The sequence below is a fragment of the Pelophylax lessonae genome (assembly GCF_965119305.1).
Source record: "Pelophylax lessonae genome assembly, chromosome: 1".
Taxonomy (NCBI): Eukaryota; Metazoa; Chordata; class Amphibia; order Anura; family Ranidae; genus Pelophylax; species Pelophylax lessonae.
The window spans coordinates 385,637,918-385,656,853 of record NC_138768.1 but is presented as its reverse complement, the minus strand read 5'-3'; the positions used below and the strand labels follow the sequence as shown (position 1 = coordinate 385,656,853).

At 41.7% G+C, this 18,936-nt stretch overlaps 1 protein-coding gene across 12 annotated transcripts in view; it reads left to right on the top strand.

The window, feature by feature from the left end:
* PTPRD (protein tyrosine phosphatase receptor type D) overlaps nucleotides 1-18,936 on the top strand; it is a 1,741,884-nt gene that overhangs the window by 54,051 nt on the left and 1,668,897 nt on the right. The gene's annotated exons all lie outside the window — the stretch shown is intronic.

Sequence of the window (18,936 nt, the reverse complement as noted above, 5' to 3'; positions counted from 1 at the left end):
ACACACAATTTTTTTTCGATTAATGGAATGTTCATAAAAAAAAAATAATAATAATTAAAACGAATGCATGAGTTGCATATACAGTACAGCCTACCTGCTGAGCAATGCTGTTTCGATCATGATATGATAATGCTTTTCATTACTATAGATATACAACAATTGGCAGGAAAAGCAACACAACTATTCTAGTATCACCTCTTTTGCAGAAATTTCTGTATCAAAACAAGAAATATTCTTAGCTGCGCTATGGTAAACAAAATTATGATCACAGCAGAGGCACTGTGCAAAAATTTGCTGAAAAATGAAAACATTCAACACAAACAGGATAATCTTTATTGAAAACCATACATAATCACAAAACAGTATTTACAGAAATGGTGAAAATGGCTGTAAGTCATGACAAAAGTCCCATAGAAATGTCCTTCCTAAAAAGGTGCTTGAGACAATACAACTTTTGATATAAAGTGAGCCAAGTCTTTCCTGTGCAGATAATAAAATGCATCCAGTGCTTCAAAAGGTGTTAGTGACTCACACTCCCTCCTTGACACCATGCACTTACTAGAAATGGATGCCTTTAAATGTGGATATATTGCCTCCAAATGCTACAGACTCAGTCCCCTAGCTCCACTCCAACAAGTCCAGCCCCAGTTAGATCAGTGATATATATTAGGAAACCACAGAGAGGAACTTATTGTGCAATAATTTATTACTCATCCCTCAATACTAGCAATATCCCCCCTGCCAGATATACACTCACATTCTTTGTGCCCTCTCAGCACTCAGGATTTCCAGCAGTTCAAAATTAATCTGGGATTGCCACTGTTCAGATTCTTGGAATCAGCGTGAATTACAATACCTAGAAGTGACATCACCGGACATGACGTCTGCATTTAAGACTCACCTCAACTCATTTTCCTAATCCGGCTTATTCAGGTGACGTCACTTCTAGGTATTTTAACGCACCCTGGTTCCAGGAATTGGAACAGCAGTGGTCCCAGATTAATTTTGAACCACTTCTTAGACACTAATGTAACGTCCATTGGCTTCATTTTGGATATTGGAATGCACGCTGGTTTCAAGAATCGGAACAGCGGGGGTCCCAGATTAATTTTAAACTGCTTCTTAGACATCAATGCGAACGTCGCATCAGGTAATGTCCCTTTTGGGTTTTGGAAGGCGCACTGGTCCTGGAAATCAGAACAGCCGAGGTCTCAGAATAATTTTGAAATGCTGGAAATTCTGAGTGTATATCTGTCAGGGGGCTATTGCTTGTATTGAGGGTTTGTGAGTAATAAAATTATTGCACAATGAGTTCCTCTCTGAGGTTTCCTAATATAGATCACTGATCCATCCATGGCTGGATTTCTTGGAGTGGAGCCAGGGGACTGGAGTCTGGGACATTTGGAGGGGATATACCCATTATAATCCCCATGATTAGACTCAGAGGGGCAGAGAAAAATGCATTGGGGGCATGGTGTGGCCTGGCGGGAGCCCCCAGCTGAGGCTGCCATTCATGCCACTTACTCATTTACACGGATCGGCCTTTTAATGTGCAGCTTCCGGACATCCTTTCTGTTACATTGAAGCTTGGTGACGGGACAAGCTCCCATCCCACCCAGCACTCATAGCGGTTAAGCTTTGGACTATACTGTATTTCTCACATGAGGGGCACCCACATTTTACCTTTAACTACAAAATCCTGTTTGACCTAGTGATTTTTCATTTTTCACCCTGTAGGGTGGTCATTCAAAATTGGCATACAGAATATTAAGGCATCTGTCAAGATTAGAAAAAACAAAGCGGCTCTTACAGATGAAAGCCTAAAATGTGCATCCTTGTTTTACTACCTAGTGAGGTACTAAGTTGGTACAAGTGTGCTTTCAGTGAAGTCGGGAGCATCCAACCTGCATACTTAGTCAGCAGTGGTTTTCAAGACAACACTGCTGCTGTAGAAAAAATTGGTAAAATTTTTACCACTTCCATAGTTAGGTTAAAAAAAGACATTAGTCCATCTAGTTCAACCAAATTGAAATAAACACAAATAGAAAACCTCCATAAACACTATCATATACCAACAGTTGATCCACAGAAAGGCAAAACAACAATAAAGCGTGGTCCAATTTGCTCCAGTGAGATGAAAAAAAAATATTTCCTGATCCCCTGGGAAGTAATCGTATATTCCCTGGATTAACTACTCCTGGAGTTATTACCATAAAAAATTAGTATCCAGTTATATTTTCTGCATTTAGGAATAAATCCAGCTCTTTTTTAAAATAATCTAATAGAGCCGGCCAGGGCTAGTTCTTGAGGAGGTCTATTCCATATTTTCACAGCTCTTACTGTGAAGAAGCCTTTCTGCATGTGAAGGTTAAACCTCTTTACCTCCAGATGTAAAGAGTGCCTCCTTGTCCTCTGTAATGATTTTAAGGTGAATGAATAACTCTACACCAAGTTCACTGTAGGGATCACTTATGTATTTATACGTGTTGATCATATTCTTCTTAATCACCTCTTCTCAAGAGAGAATAAATTTAGTTTAGCCAATCTTTTCTCATAGCTGAACTCAACCATGCCTCTTATCAGTTTGGTTGCTCTTCTCTGTACCTTCTCCAGTTCTTTAATATCGTTTTTGTGAACTTGTGCCCAAAACTGAACTGCATATTCCAGATGAGGTCTTACTAATGGTTTGTACAGGGGAAAAGTTACCTCACTCTTTCTCTCTAGAGTCTATACCTCTTTAATGCAAGAAAGTATTTTGCTAGCTTTAGAAACTTCAGTTTGGCATTACATGCTATTATTAGGTCTATGGTCTAGAAGAACACCCAGATCCTTCTTCACTATTGACACCCCCATCTGCTCTCCTCCTAGAATGTATTATGCATGCATGTTTTTAGCACCCATGTGCATAACTTTAAATAGTGCATAAAATTGGCGTGTAAGTTTGAGACTTGTGTCCCCTGTAGGCACACAATTCCACTGCATAGCTTGATGTCAAATGCAAACACTGAAATTGCACTTTTAGTCCTAAACCCTGTATCATTTACAAATATGTTAAACAGTAACTGCCGCAACACTGAATCTTGGGGTACACTAATACCCCTAGACCATTCATAGTATGAATCATTAACCACTACTCTCTGAACATGGTCTTTTAGTTTCCTATCCATTTACAGACTTCATTTTCCAGGCCTGCACACTTTATTTTACACATTAGCCACATGTGGGGAACTGTGTGAAATGATTTGGCAAAATCTAAGCATACTATGTCCACAGTCGCTCCTTTATCTCAGTTTTTGCTTACTTCCTCATAAAAAGAAATCAGACTTGTTTGACAACTTATTTTAGAGAATCAATGCAGACTATTGCTTAAAATATGTCTTCCTTGCAAAAACTCTTTTATGTTTTCTTTTAATAAACTCTCCAGTATCTTCCCAACTATAGAAGTTGAACTAACCAGGCTGTAGTTGCTTGGTAAAGACTTTGATCCCTTTTTTAAAAAAGGCACCACATTTGCCTTACACCATTCCAGTGGTACCATGCTAGTCATTAGGGAGTCTCTAATAATTAAAAACAATGTCTTAGATTTAACAGAGATCAACTTTTGGATGATCCTTGGATGTAAGCCATCTGGTCCAGGTGCTTTTTCACATTTATATTATAAAAGAATAGTGCGCAAATGCAAAAGAAATTACTACCAAATCTGAAGACAATCCATAAATAAAAATGGGGGTTTGGTCCCACCATATGGCCATATCGTGCTCAAGCCCACTACTGCGTCAAAGTACCCCATTATCAGTGGGTCCTACACTATCCATGAAAAAGAGATGAATCCAGCCTTTCTAACCCTTGGAGATAATACTCCTTGCTGGGAAAGCTGTGCAAATGCACTACAGGGGACTCCTCCTATATCCACTTGATGGTGGACACTGATTGAGTACAGGTGTGTGTGGGGGGGTGGGGAGGGTTGCTCAACCTCGATAGTCTGGTCAGACCGAATACATAATAAACAGGCAAAAAATTTTTGGGGGAGCATACCCATGTATTTCTAAAGCTGCTGCAGCTATTTTGTCTAAATGTTCCTAGACCATTTCCATTTTAAACCATTGTGGATCATTTATGTCAATACTATCCCCATTAAAGTGGTTCTAAAACTCGAAACATTTTTTTTACCTTAGTCTCCATTCACATTGATCCGACTTGTCAGGCGACTTGTCAGCCTGACAAGTCGCGGTCCTCCCGCTCCCACTGTGTAGTACAGGAGCCGTTCTAATAGGAGCGACACAAGTCGCTCCGACTTAGAAAAAGGGTCCTGTACTACTTCGGGGCGACCTGGAGGCGAATTGCATTGACTTCCATTATGTGAAGTCTGTGCAAGTCGCGCCGAAGTCGCGGTGCGCGGGACTTCACAGGTCGCTACCGAAGTAGTGCACAAGTCGTGCCACTTCAGTGTGAATGCGGGCTAATGCATTCCTTGTACTAAGGTAAAAATGTTTAGGCATTGGTATTGGTCCCTCACCTACCTCTCTTATATTTATCTGAGCTCTCATTTCATCCAGCACTGTGCATGTCTGCAGCTCTCCCCTCACAATATTTGCTGAGGACATTGGCTCCCACTGATGTCAATCAAAGCCAGTGATGAGGGAGCATCTGTCTGTGTCAATGGACGCAGCAGCAGGGCTCGGGAGCGAGCATGCATGAGTGCCCCGATCAGAGGACCCAGGAGCACTGGGGGGAGGGGGCCGAGAAGAGGAGGTTTGGGGCAATTCTATTACACAATGCAGGTAAGTATAGACATGTTCGCTATTAAAAAAAATTAATTTGCAACCACTTTAAGGACTTCCCAAGCTTCCCAATTTTATTTTGTATACGCAGAGTTGAATAAGGTATTTAATAAGTTTGCCTTTTCTATGTTCCCAGTGACAAAGTCAAAATGATCTAGTAAAGGGCCTACATGCTTAGACCTGACTTTTTCTTACTGTTAATATATTTGAAGAATTTTTGGGGGTTTGTTCTACTCTCTTTTGCAACCTAATGTTCGTTTTCAGATTTTGCAGCCTTGATTATCTTCTTACATATTTTGTTATATTCTTTGCAACTTGTATTTTTTAAATGTTCTTTTCTTATTTTTTTTTTTTAAACATTAAATGTTTATTGTGAACAAAAGACAATTACATATCATAGAATAAGCAATTATAACATCAAGTATTCATAATAAAGATGTCGGAGGAAGACCTGAACACAGTATATTTTAGTACAAATAAAGTCCAGACATAAGTCCAGGACATTAATCTGCTCCGTGGATTTATTCAGCTACTACATATTAGCCATTCAATACCACTATGCATCTATAACCTTATCAACATTTCAAAATATCAAAGATGTGGGGAAAAAGAATCAGCCACCTTATACATATAGAGAAGAAATAGTGGAGGTAGATAAGTAGTAATTGTCAGACTAAATGGAAAAGGAAGGGACAAAATAATGAGTATAAATTGGGTACAAAGATGTATACTGGAAGTGGGTTGGGATTCCAGTACTGCACAAAGGAGAACGTAAGTGTTGTCAAGATATTCTACATACAAAAATGGGATGAAACTCTGGAAAAACACTTTCAGAGTTGGCAGGATTTTATGGTTTCATATTCCTGTGAAAATGTGAAAGCGAACCAAGGGAAACATGTTTTATGGAATCTCTCCATTTTGTCACAGGGCTGAGCTAATGTTTCTTAAATTTCGCATATGTCCGTTACTTTGCGCAACCAATCCAAAAAACTAGGATCAAGGACTTGCTGCATTTAATAGGTGTTTGGATGGAGAGTTTTTGTATTTTTAAGTGGAAAATTTGTAAGCATCAGGCTGCGTTGAGGTTAAGCTTAGTTTCTGTGATTTGTGATATCTATAATGTGTGAACACTTTTATTTGTTTGGGTATTGTAGTTTGTGGGTAAGTTAGAAAAAATAACAAGTCGTCCGCGTAGGCAGCAGTTTTGAACCCTCTGTCTAACACCTTCAAGCCACTAATTGCCATTCTGATAAACGATTCTAAGGAGAGAATAAACAGGAGGGGTGAGAGTGGACAACCTTGTCTAGTGCGTTTGGCAATAACTACTTTAGTTGAGGAGCCAATAATCTTTAATCTAGCCAAAGGAATTTGTCGGAGAGTGGAAATCCAGGCCATCATATGAAAACCTAGCATAATATGTTTGCACATTGCTAGCATAGAATCCCATGATACACAGTCAAAAGCCTTCTCTGCGTTAATAGACAGGAGAAGGCCCTTAATATTTGGTGTGTGAGAAGCGTGGGTCAAAAGAAGTGATTTGGTGACATTATCTTTTGCTTCCCTGCCTAGCATCAATCCCGCTTGTTCGGGACCAATAATCTCTGAAGAAGTGATCTCAGTCTGGTGGCCAGAATTTTCACTAAGAGTTTTACATCCAGGTTTAGTAAAGTTATAGGACGATAGCTGGAGCATTCTGCAGGGTCCTTGTTAGGTTTGGGAATAACTGTGATAAATGCAAGAGGAAATCTGGTGGTACTTTTTTTGTGGCTTAGACAGAGAGTTCAGTGCCTTTGTGAGAGGATCTGTTAGGGTATTTATAAATGTCTTATAATAAATAGAGGTAAGTCCATCTGTTCATCAGCCAAATTGATTGAATTCCTATGTAAGCTCCTGAAACTGCGGGTAAATCTCTCTGAGTGATGAAAAAGTCATCTATGCGTGAGTAGCGATTGTGCGGTGTGGAAAAGAATGTAAAGTCACTACCCTCAAGATGGAGAAAATGGCAAGAGTCTATCGAATGTAGGGATTGTAAGAGAGTTTTGAGTTTTTTTAGGACGCAGTATGTTATACATGTTTTCCCTGATGAAGCGTCAACAGTAGGATTCACGGGAATGTTAAATTCCCTTCCCAGTATAAGACAGCCTGATTCAAACCTCTTCAATTCCTGCATCACACATTGACAGACCATTAGGTAGAATGTATTTGGGAACTAGACATTCACCAGTGTGATAGGGGAACCACGGTATGAGCCCTTGAAGAACAAATATCTCTTGCCCAGGTCCATTATTCAATCCGTCATGTCAAAAGAGGCTTATTGTCTCACTAAGATCGAAACTCCCTTTGATTTAGAGGCATTATTAGTGGCATGGTAGGCCTTTGCAAAGAAGGAATCAGTAAGCTTGGGTACATGGTGAGTTTTGAAGTGGGTCTCTTGTAAGAACACAAAGTGAGACCTACCTTTCTTAGGTTCTCTCAAGAGAGTGGAGTGTTTTTTGGGAATGTTCAGTCTCTTTACATTATGAAAAATGACTGTAGGGTAATGCTCTAGGGAGAAATTTGCCATTTGGAAGACTCTGCAAAGTAAACTACAAAACCTGTTAATATCCAAGTATATGTAAAAAAAAAAGAAAAAAAAAAGAACAGAAAGGTCAGAGCTGAAACAAGAAAAGAGTAACAAAAAAGGAAAAGGGATATGGAGGAAGAAAGGGAGAGATATCAAAAATACACTTTTAGATAGTGAGCACTATCTCAAAAGGTCAAACTTAGTGTGCCCTGAACCAGGATACCTTTTGCTCAAGGCCGCTTTGTGGGGGGGATGGGAGGTGTCTGCTAAGGAGGTAAAAATAACCAACAATATTCAATCATGTTAAATATAGAGCTATGCATTAGAATTGGAGCAATATGACGGTCTAACACAGCACATAGTAAACAAGAGAAAATAAGCTTGTAAATAAATTGACCCTTCCTAATGGGCTTTATGTTATAGCTAACAATATGGGCAAGGCGCTAGGAAAATAGTTTACCAAAGCTGCTGCAGGGGGGATAAGCCATAAGGCAATGGCTTGACCTCAAACTAACCTATAAACTTAGCCAGTAGCTTAGTAGGCAATTCAGAAGCAAAAAATAAGAAATATTGGAGCTGACCCCATAGCTTCTCAGAAACAGTATACCCAATGTGTGATATAACCTAGGCTTCATAAGCAATGCCTAATAACAATATACAATTTAAACAGAACCCGTCGGTCAAGGACTGAAAAATCTGCAAGAACAATATAGAAGCAGTTATTAATCTGAGGCAGCTCAGGTTAGGTAGTGGTCTCTGCACTTATCAAGCTCACATGGGAGAAAGGATAATTTGAGGAGTTAACACTGAGGATGAAATCTCACAATTACCCATCTTCAGGGGCCCTTGAGGGTGTGGGCCTAGGGTTGGGGGTCCCAGCATTTGGGCCTCAGTTGCGGTTGTGCTACATTTTCTTTGGGTTGGTTCTCAGGTGAGGAGAAAGGGGATCTCAGAGGGCTTGCTGTCCATTGTGAGCAACAATCAAAGCAAATGGGAAATGCCATGCGTATTTTATATCTTTTTCTCTCAGCTTATCCAGGAGGAGTCGCAAAGCCCTACAATTTTTCAGCGTGATTTGAGAAAGATTCTGAAAGAGCATGATGGTTTCCCCATTAAAAATTTTGCTTTGTGCAATATGTCTTCTTTCAGAGCAAAATTCTGCAGACAACCGATAATGTTCCATGGGGGTGCCAAGTCTGGACCCCATGCTTTGAGAGCCCTGTGTGCGCAAACAAATTCTTTCTCCATATCTTCCTGTCTTTCTAGAAGGTCCCCCCTTATTATAACTGTCCCAGTCCTCACAGCCCTTTATATCTGTGCAAAGAGATGAGTCTCCGCCTCCTCAAAAATGCTGGGGGACCTGTAACAAACTCCAATAATTAACTTTGAAGTATGCACGCCCATATGCAGTTCCATCATAATGCTTAAGCATCATCACACTCTCCGTCAACAGTATTTCCTTTCACACTCGATCACTTCTCTAATAGAGACAGACACCACCACCTTTTCATTTTACACTGTCTCTCCAAAAGGGAGCATAGCTAAGAATATTAATAGCCCAGTCATGTGGAGAATGAAGCCAGGATTTAGCAATACCAATTAAATTATAGTTCTTTGCATGCACCAAATCTTCCAACATTCCTATTTTGCTTGGAAGACTTCAAACAGTACAAACAGTACTAGAATTGCCAAAGGTTGCCTGTAACATGTTAAACTCATTATCACCTGCAAACACTTTCCCCTATCTTCCCCCATTCCACCCTCCACTAACTTCTGATTGACATGTCCCCCCCCCATTATAATCTAATTCTCCCACCCTCCTTGATCCTAGTTTAAAGCAGAACTTCAACCAAAAGGGAAAGTTCTGCTTTTCCTCCACCCCCTCCCATATTTGGAATATCTTTTTTTGTGGGGAGAGCAGGTACCTGATTTTGACAGATATCCATTCTCACTTCCACTGTGGCTGCTTAGGTGATCAGAGGGAAGATTTGTCCCCTCACCTCTTACCACAGCCTCTTGAGACACATCACAGCTCCCAGGAGACTGCAGGACTATTCATAAGGTGCAGCCGGACTAGCATATGCAGAGTGGCAGCCGGTTGAGAAGCAACATGGAGTCACAGTCTGCTTCCCAAAGCTTATATGCCTGCACCAGGGGCCAGCAGACTGGGAAAGGGCCAGGCTCAGGTGAGGACATTAATTATGGACCCTAAGAGTGATAAGTGTGTGTTTTTTTTTTTTAATAGTCAGCAGCTACAGTATTTGTTACTGTACATGTATTTGTTACATTTATTTTTAAATGTGTGTTCACAGGGTAATGATCCTCTACTAATACAACTCCAGCCTTCCTATAAACCTGTTCCCCAGCACAGAAGACTCATTTCCATTTAGGTGAAAACCATCTTTACATTTTTAGCATAAACTGAAGGTTGCACCCCAATGAAAAGTCAGACCAGTGTTCTAAAAACTCAAATTCTTCCCACTTACACCAGGTCTTTACCCGGCATTCAGTTTTCTAACCTTATGTCTTCTCTGTGTTGCTTAGGCAATATTCCAGAGAATATAACTGTAGCACCCTCCCAGGTAGGTGCTAGGCAAAGCATATGTGTGACCCTGTTCTGCTTATCAGGAGGGTCTGATCTGTTAGTTAGCCTGTCACATGCTTCCAGGTGAGACCTGTTGAGTCTGGGCAGTCTCCCCACTGTATCCAATGAGGGACATTCTTGGACAGTGGAGGAAACCTAGCCAATAGCACAACAGGGTTTATGACTGTCCCAGTGGGTGGGCATTACTGCAATGCATCCAAGGATTGGGAATAAATCCAAAGGGGGCATGTGACAGGGTGTATTTTGGTGGGAGCAAAGTCCCAGGAGGAGGTGGACAGCTGTCTCTCCTCCTGCTGATGTGAGGAAGGTGGTCCAGGCGGTCGGCCCAGGGACCAGGGGTTAAGCTGTGCTGAAAGGATCTAGTGTGCTGACCAAGTGGAGCTGCTGGGCAGAGGACTTCTGGAAAAACAGTATCGTGAGTACTTCAGGATCTGCTCAGGGGTCTGCCTAGGAGAGGGGACCCCTCCAGAGAGATCAAAGGGATCAAGGAGCACGTTAACCCAGAGTGTTACAGTAAAGGGGGTGCCAAGTTGTTAAGCCCTAAAGATTAGGGTTAAAGGGGATGCCAGGAAGTTGTTCAGCAGTACAGTCTACCTCAAGTAATAGCTTGCCTTAGGACAGAATTACCTCAGGAAGCTTACAGAGAACCTTTCACAGCCAAGGGCAAAGCACGGCTTGGCCGTGACTAGCTCAATTACAGTGTACTCAGAGTTACTCAGCGTTAACCAGCATTTATTCAAGTCATCCCTGCCTATTGTGTATAGTTCAGTTCAGTTGGAGTATCCCACTCATCCCTTCTCCTATCCAAGTTCCTAATAAAACATGAAAAAAAAAAAAAATAAAGAAACTGGATTGGTCCTTGTCTGAAGTAAAAAACACTTGGAAACATGTCAGAATGTTCTTCCGTTGCTAATGGTAACTCACCAGCACCTCCCTTGGGAGTAGCACTACATAACCTTGGAGGTCCATCCCTTCAACTTGAAGCCCAGCTCTATAAATTGATTCTTAGAGATCCCCTATCTTCCATGTATTCTGTCATTTGTTCTGACCAAGATAAATGGGTCATTCTCAGCCCCTCCCAGTAATTTATCAACCTTTTCCACCACATCCTAAACACTGGTAACGGGGAGACAGCAAACCATTTGGTTGAGGCAATCCTGGAGACAAATTATTCAGTCCTTCTGATTTATAGAAACCCCTATTACCACCAACTGTCTAGGTCTACCTGCACTACTGCCAACACGCCTGCTAGCTGGGTGCCAGCTCCACCATTTAAATTGATTATATTTTGAAAATTAAATACATCTTTATGTTACATGATAGTCAAAAAATTGATGAATGGATTCTTGTTCAAAACTATTTACTGCCTTTGCTGACCATTCCTTTCGTTGCATAAATGTTATGTTGATCCAAGGGCTTGTGTGCATTAAAAGCCACAGACCTGGAACATATTAACAAAGCAGGAGTTCTGACTTTACCTACTGCACCATTGTTAAAAAGTAGGTCAGCAATAGCAGCCTACATCACAGGTTTCCTTACAGTTGTGTTCAAAATTATTCAACCCCCACTGAAATTGATTGTTTTGGCCAGTTTGACATTGATTTTGATCATTCAGTCATCCTGCTTACAATTAAATCAAAGAGGCACGTGTAGGTCAGACAAATATAACATAACATTTATAATGAAATAACCACAAATGTCTTTTCTGTGCTCACATCATTATCAGTTTTATTCAACCCCCAAGTGACATTCAATCTTAGTACTTAGTACAACATCCTTTTACAGTTATAACCACTTTTAAACGTGAAGCATAGCTTGACACAAGTGTCTTGCAGCGATCTACGGGTATCTTGGCCCATTCGTCATGGGCAAAAGCCTCCAGTTCAGTGACATTCTTAGGCTTGTGCACTGCAACTGCTTTCTTTAAGTCCCACCAGAGGTTCTCAATCGGATTTAAGTCTGGTGACTGTGATGGCCACTCCAAAATGTTCCAGCCTTTAATCTGCAACCATGCTCTAGTGGACTTGGAGGTATGCTTGGGATCATTGTCCTGTTGAAAGGTCCAATGTCTCCCAAGCCTCAGGTTTGTGACAGACTGCATCACATTGTCATTGTAATGTTCTGGTACCTCTGGTACCCTTGTCTCCATATTTCTCCTTTCCTAATTGCGTCCCATCTTGTGTAACAAGGGACGCATATACCTTTAAGACCGGATGACATCATTGCCGAGCGCCGCTATGAGCGGCTATTTCAATCGCCGGTTTGCTCTCACTCATCGCTCGTTCAAACCGCATGTTCACCGCACCTACTCCTGTGAAGTCGGAGCTGCTGACATTCTCCCTTGCTGAACTGAAGCCGGAAACCTCGCTGGTGATCCGTATCTCACTACGGGATCACCCCTCTCCAATGGACACTGTTACTCCTAAACCTATCTAAGTGATAAGTACCCCGCAGGGGATTCTTACTAACCAATCTCCTACTGTCATCTACTGCAATTACCAAGACTATCTGTATCTTTCTATTCACTATCATCTGCATAGACTGTTAGCTCTTGGGACTACCTTCAACTATCCTTGCACTAGGTTACTCTGTCTAAGTATACTCCATCTGTGTCCTCTTACCATCTGCACTATACTTGACATCAGAACCTATCTGCTTTACCATCACCTGCAACTCTCCTAATACTACTTCTAGTGCTCACCATACAATAGCCTGTCTCTCATCTATATATCCTCATATATTCTATCCCTCCATTAACATCTATTAATATATATATATGGTATATAACAGGCTGTACACGGTGATGAAGTCCTGAGAGTTGGATATGTTTGTTCAACAGATTCTCTACAAGGCTACTGAGTGTAATAATTCTGCAGCTGTAAATCCATCCACTAACAAAAACGCATGACCGTTACAGATTGAACGAGTCTTTAAAAAAAAAATATGGATTCAGCAGAATTATCCACTCATGTACTACAATTAAAACAGCAAGTAGATGCATTGATCCTTGCGCTTACAGAGGTACAAAATGAAAATCAGACCTTGAGACAGCAGCTTGGCCGTCTCACACAGCCTCCTGCTGCTCAGCCCCGTGAGCCTAAGATAAACCCTCCTATAGTGTTTTCTGGTGATCGGAGCAAATTCCGTGAATTTAAAAACGCATGTCGATTGTTTTTTTTGTTAAAACCTCTAACCTACACCACTGACCAAATTAAGGTTTGTACCATCATCTCCTATTTAACGGGTGAACCCCGGGCCTGGGCAGATGCTCTCTTTGAAAAGGATGATCCACTCCTTAATTCTTATCCCTTATTTCTAGCACAACTTGCTAGTTTATATGAAGACCCCAACAAGCAGAGTACCGCTGACACCCAATTACGGGCCTTAAAACAAGGAAGGAGACCTGTTGAAGATTTTGTGGCGAATTTTAAAAGATGGTCCCCTGATTCAGGGTGGAACGACACATCTTTGAGAACGCAGTTTAGACTTGGCCTATCTGAGGCCGTTAAAGACGAGCTCGCCCGAGCGGATTTACCTGGCACTCTAGAGGGACTGATCCAGACCAGTATCAATATTGACAGACGACTACGAGAAAGAAAGGCTGAGAAGATGGGCTCACCATTTTCCAGTCCTTCTCAGGTGTTGCCTGCTGACCCTACTCTTATGGAAGTAGGAATGATACGTCCACCTCTGACCCTTTCTGAACGCGCCAGGAGGAAAACCGAACATCTTTGCATGTACTGCGCATCCCTGAATCATTTGGTAAACGGCTGTCCTCTTGTCCGCAGAAAAGAGGGTGAGTGTTCAAATGTCTTGCTAGGGGGACTCACAACTTCCTTTTCTAATCCCTATCTTTTTGTTCAATTAACATTGCAGTGGGACCAAACTAGGATCACCACCAAGGCTATGATTGACACCGGATCTTGTGGAAACTACATTGACATTTGTTTTGTCTCCCTTAATAAAATACCTATTGTTTCAAAACCCAAACCTGTCTCCGTTAGTTTTATTAACGGTACCCCTTTATCCTCTGGTCCTATCACCAGTCGGACACAGGCACTTCTTGTAACTGCTGACGAGTCTCATGTGGAGGCCACCACCTTTGATGTATTAACTTCACCACATTTTCCAATCATTTTGGGACTTCCCTGGTTACACATACATCAACCAATCATCGATTGGAAAACAAGAACGTTAGCCTTCTCTTCTCACTATTGTGAGACGACGTGTAACCTCCCCACACATGATAGGATCCTGTCTGTACTGCCGGATGACATTATTCCTAAGTGTTATCAGGATTTATCGGAGGTTTTCCTTGAGAAAAACGCTCAAATGCTACCTCCCCATAGGGACTATGATTGTTGTATCGATTTACTCCCTAATAGCAAGTTGCCTTTCGGACATGTTTATCCTCTCTCACAGGATGAACTCTCTCATCTTAAGGAGTATCTGGATGAGAACTTGGCAAAAGGATTCATCCGACCTTCTACTTCCTCCACTGCTGCTGGGCTCTTCTTCGTCCGCAATAAGGACTCTAGCCTTAGGCCTATCATTGATTTCAGACAATTAAATGCCATCACAATAAAGGATCGTTATCCTTTACCCCTTATTCCTGAACTTATTGAACAGGTGCGTGGGGCTTCTTTCTTTTCAAAATTGGACCTAACAGGGCATACAATTTAATTTGAATCCGTAAAGGGGATGAATGGAAGACGGCATTCAGAACCAGATACGGACTGTTTGAGTACCTTGTAATGCCATTTGGGCTATGTAATGCTCCCGCAGCCTTCCAACGATTTATAAATGAGATATTCCGAGACTTGCTTGATGTTTGTGTGGTAGTATATTTGGACGATATACTTATCTATTCTCATTCCTTACCTGAACACATAAAACATGTGAGACTTGTGTTGTCAAGACTACTTGCACATAACTTATATGTTAAATCAAAGAAATGTTTGTTTCATAAAGAGGAAGTACTATTCCTAGGGTATATTATATCTAAAAGTGGAATCAAAATGGACATGAGCAAAATATCCTGCATTCTGGATTGGCCTGTGCCAACCACTCGCAAAGCATTACAAAGGTTCCTAGGATTCTCTAATTACTATAGGAAATTCATTAAGAACTTCTCTGCGATTGTGAAACCTCTCACACAACTTACAAGCACGAAGAAACCATTTAATTGGTCAAAAGAAGCAAATGGAGCATTCTCTCTGCTGAAATCAAGCTTTACTACTGCCCCCATACTATGCCACCCAGACCCATCCCTTCAATACATCTTGGAGGTAGATGCGTCAAATATGGCAGTAGGAGCAGTTCTCTCACAACGACCAACAAACACCTCACCTCTTCACCCAGTTGCTTTCTTTTCAAAGTCATTAAGTAGCCCCGAGGTGAACTACCCAGTAGGTGAGAAGGAGTTATTAGCAATAAAACTGGCGTTAGAGAATTGGCGACATCTACTTGAGGGCACTCAATTGCCAATTCTGATATATACTGATCACAAAAACCTTCAATACCTTCAGACTAATAGAACTCTTTCCCACCGGCAGGTACGGTGGTCGTTATTCTTTCTGAGATTAAATTTTTTAGTGACATACACGCCCGCAGACAAAAATAAAAAAGCGGATGCACTCTCACGACTAGCCGAGAAAGATTGTACTGAGGTTCCCTCAGTTCCTATAATACCACTTGAACGTATTATCGGAGTCGTTCGCTCCCTGAAGGAGGAGATTTTGCACAGCATAGGATTGGATTCACCTCCACCACAACTAACTACTGACGCAGAAGGCTTCCTCTACTACAACGATAAATTATACATACCCCCTACTATGCGAACCAAGATCTTAGAACTGTCGCATGATGTACCTATGGCAGGACATATGGGTATGACTAAAACTCTCAGTCTACTCACTAGGCAATTTTGGTGGCCAGACATGAAGACAACCGTAAAAAAGTTTGTTTCATCTTGTGATATCTGTGCAAGGTCTAAAATTGACAACACAAAACCATCGGGGTTACTTTGTAGTTTACCGATACCCCAGGTTCCGTGGGAAGTGGTATCCTTAGACTTCATAGTGGAACTACCACCTTCCAAAGGATTCAACACCATCTTGGTGTCAGTGGACCATCTGACCAAGATGGCACATTTCACTCCTATCCGAAAACTACCTTCATCCAAACAAACAGCGGAATTACTTGTGAAACATGTCTTTAAATTACATGGTATTCCAAAAACACTGCTGGCTGACCGTGGTTCACAATTCATCTCAAAGTTTTGGCTAGCTCTATGTCAGATACTGCGAATAGAGCGTAACCTTACTTCTCCTTACCACCCTCAGACCAACGGACAGACAGAGAGAGTTAACCAGTGCATTGAACAGTACCTGCGTTGCTATACTTCGTATCTACAGGACGATTGGGCAGATCTCCTCCCGCTGGCGGAATTCGCCTATAACAACGCTACTCATAGCACTACTAAGCAAAGTCCGTTTTACCTGAATTATGGGTTTCATCCCACACTCCTTCCTCCACGTATCTTGCCATCAAGTAATCCAGTGGCATCTGATTATCTTGCCCAGATAAAGGATTCTCTGGGATTACTCAACAATACCATATCCCATGCTCATAGCCAACAAAAAAAGTACTGCGACCTCCGTAGGAAACCCTCTCCCCAATATGCCATTGGGGATCTTGTTTGGCTTTCTACAAAAAATCTGAGACTAAAAATCCCTAGTAAAAAACTTGGACCTCTATTTCTGGGACCTTTTCCAATAGAGAAGCTTATTGGAAAAGCTGCAGTACAACTCACATTGCCAGTAGACCTCAAGATACATCCTGTCTTCCATGTGTCTCTACTGAAGCCCCATGTTCCTAACCAAGGAATAAGGCCTACTATCTCACCTCCACCTCCTGTACAAGTGGAAGGCGGAGAAGAATTTGAGATAAAAGAAATTTTGGATTCCCGTTTCAATAGAAGAAGACTCCAGTATCTTGTACGATGGAAGAACTATGGGCCCCAAGATGACACCTGGCTGGATACCTCCGATATACATGCCCCTAGACTGATTCGCAATTTCCACTCGAAATATCCGGAAAAACCAGTTCTAGAGGCCTTCCGGAGCCGGCCTTAAGGGGGGGTACTGTAATGTTCTGGTACCTCTGGTACCCTTGTCTCCATATTTCTCCTTTCCTAATTGCGTCCCATCTTGTGTAACAAGGGACGCATATACCTTTAAGACCGGATGACATCATTGCCGAGCGCCGCTATGAGCGGCTATTTCAATCGCCGGTTTGCTCTCACTCATCGCTCGTTCAAACCGCATGTTCACCGCACCTACTCCTGTGAAGTCGGAGCTGCTGACATTCTCCCTTGCTGAACTGAAGCCGGAAACCTTGCTGGTGATCCGTATCTCGCTACGGGATCACCCCTCTCCAAATGGACACTGTTACTCCTAAACCTATCTAAGTGATAAGTACCCCGCAGGGGATTCTTACTAACCAATCTCCTACTGTCATCTACTGCAATTACCAAGACTATCTGTATCTATCTATTCACTATCATCTGCATAGACTGTTAGCTCTTGGGACTACCTTCAACTATCCTTGCACTAGGTTACTCTGTCTAAGTATACTCCATCTGTGTCCTCTTACCATCTGCACTATACTTGACATCAGAACCTATCTGCTTTACCATCACCTGCAACTCTCCTAATACTACTTCTAGTGCTCACCATACAATAGCCTGTCTCTCATCTATATATCCTCATATATTCTATCCCTCCATTAACATCTATTAATATATATATGGTATATAACAGGCTGTACACGGTGATGAAGTCCTGAGAGTTGGATATGTTTGTTCAACAGATTCTCTACAAGGCTACTGAGTGTAATAATTCTGCAGCTGTAAATCCATCCACTAACAAAAACGCATGAACGTTACAGTCATCCAATATCTCCTGGTACTGAAGAGAATTCATGGTACCTTGCACACGCTGAAACTTCCCTGTACCTGCAGAAGCAAAACAGCCCCAAAGCATGATTGACCCCCCACCATGCTTCACAGTAGGCAAGGTGTTCTTTTCTTCATAGGCCTTGTTCTTCCTCCTCCAAACATAGCGTTGATCCATGGGCCCAAACAGTTCTAATTTTGTTTCCTCAGTCCACAGAACACTATCCCAAAACTTCTGTGGTTTGTCAACATGACTTTTGGCATACTGCAGTCGACTCTTCTTATTCTTTGGAGACAGCAAGGGGGTGCACCTGGGAGTTCTGGCATGGAGGCCTTCATTACGCAGTGTGCGCCATATTGTCTGAGCAGAAACTTCAGTACCCATCTGACAAATCTTTTCTCAGTTCCTCAGCAGTCACATGGGGACTTTTCTCCACTCTATGCTTCAGGTAGCGCACAGCAGTCGAAGTCAGCATCTTCTTTCTGCCACGACCAGGTAGCGTTTCAACAGTGCCCTTTGCCTTGAATTTGCGAATGATGCTTCCTATGGTGTCTCTTGGTATATTTAACATCTTTGTAATCTTCTTATAGCCATTGCCCTTCCTGTGAAGAGTAATCACCTCTTCTCTTGTCTTCCTGGACCACTCTCTTGGCTTCACCTTGTTTGTAACCACACCAGTAAATGTCTAGAAGAAACTGAGTATCACAGTCATTTTAAAGCTGCCTAATTGGTGCTTATTAGGCTTTATTGCTGCTCCCTGACATCCACAGGTGTTTTCAATACCTGATTGAAAACACTTTAATGAACCTCTGTTCTTCAGAGTGGTAGTCTTTAAGGGGTTGAATAATTGTGTCAATGAAGAATTCACAAAATAAACATTTACTACTGTATTACAAAACCAATTGATGCCATTTTAGTTGCATATGGTTCTTTAAGAAGTCCTTGTAGGATTTCATTCTGAATACAATTACAAATGTACACTAAATTCCCTAAAACCCTTTACAGCATTGGGGGTTGAATAATTTTGAA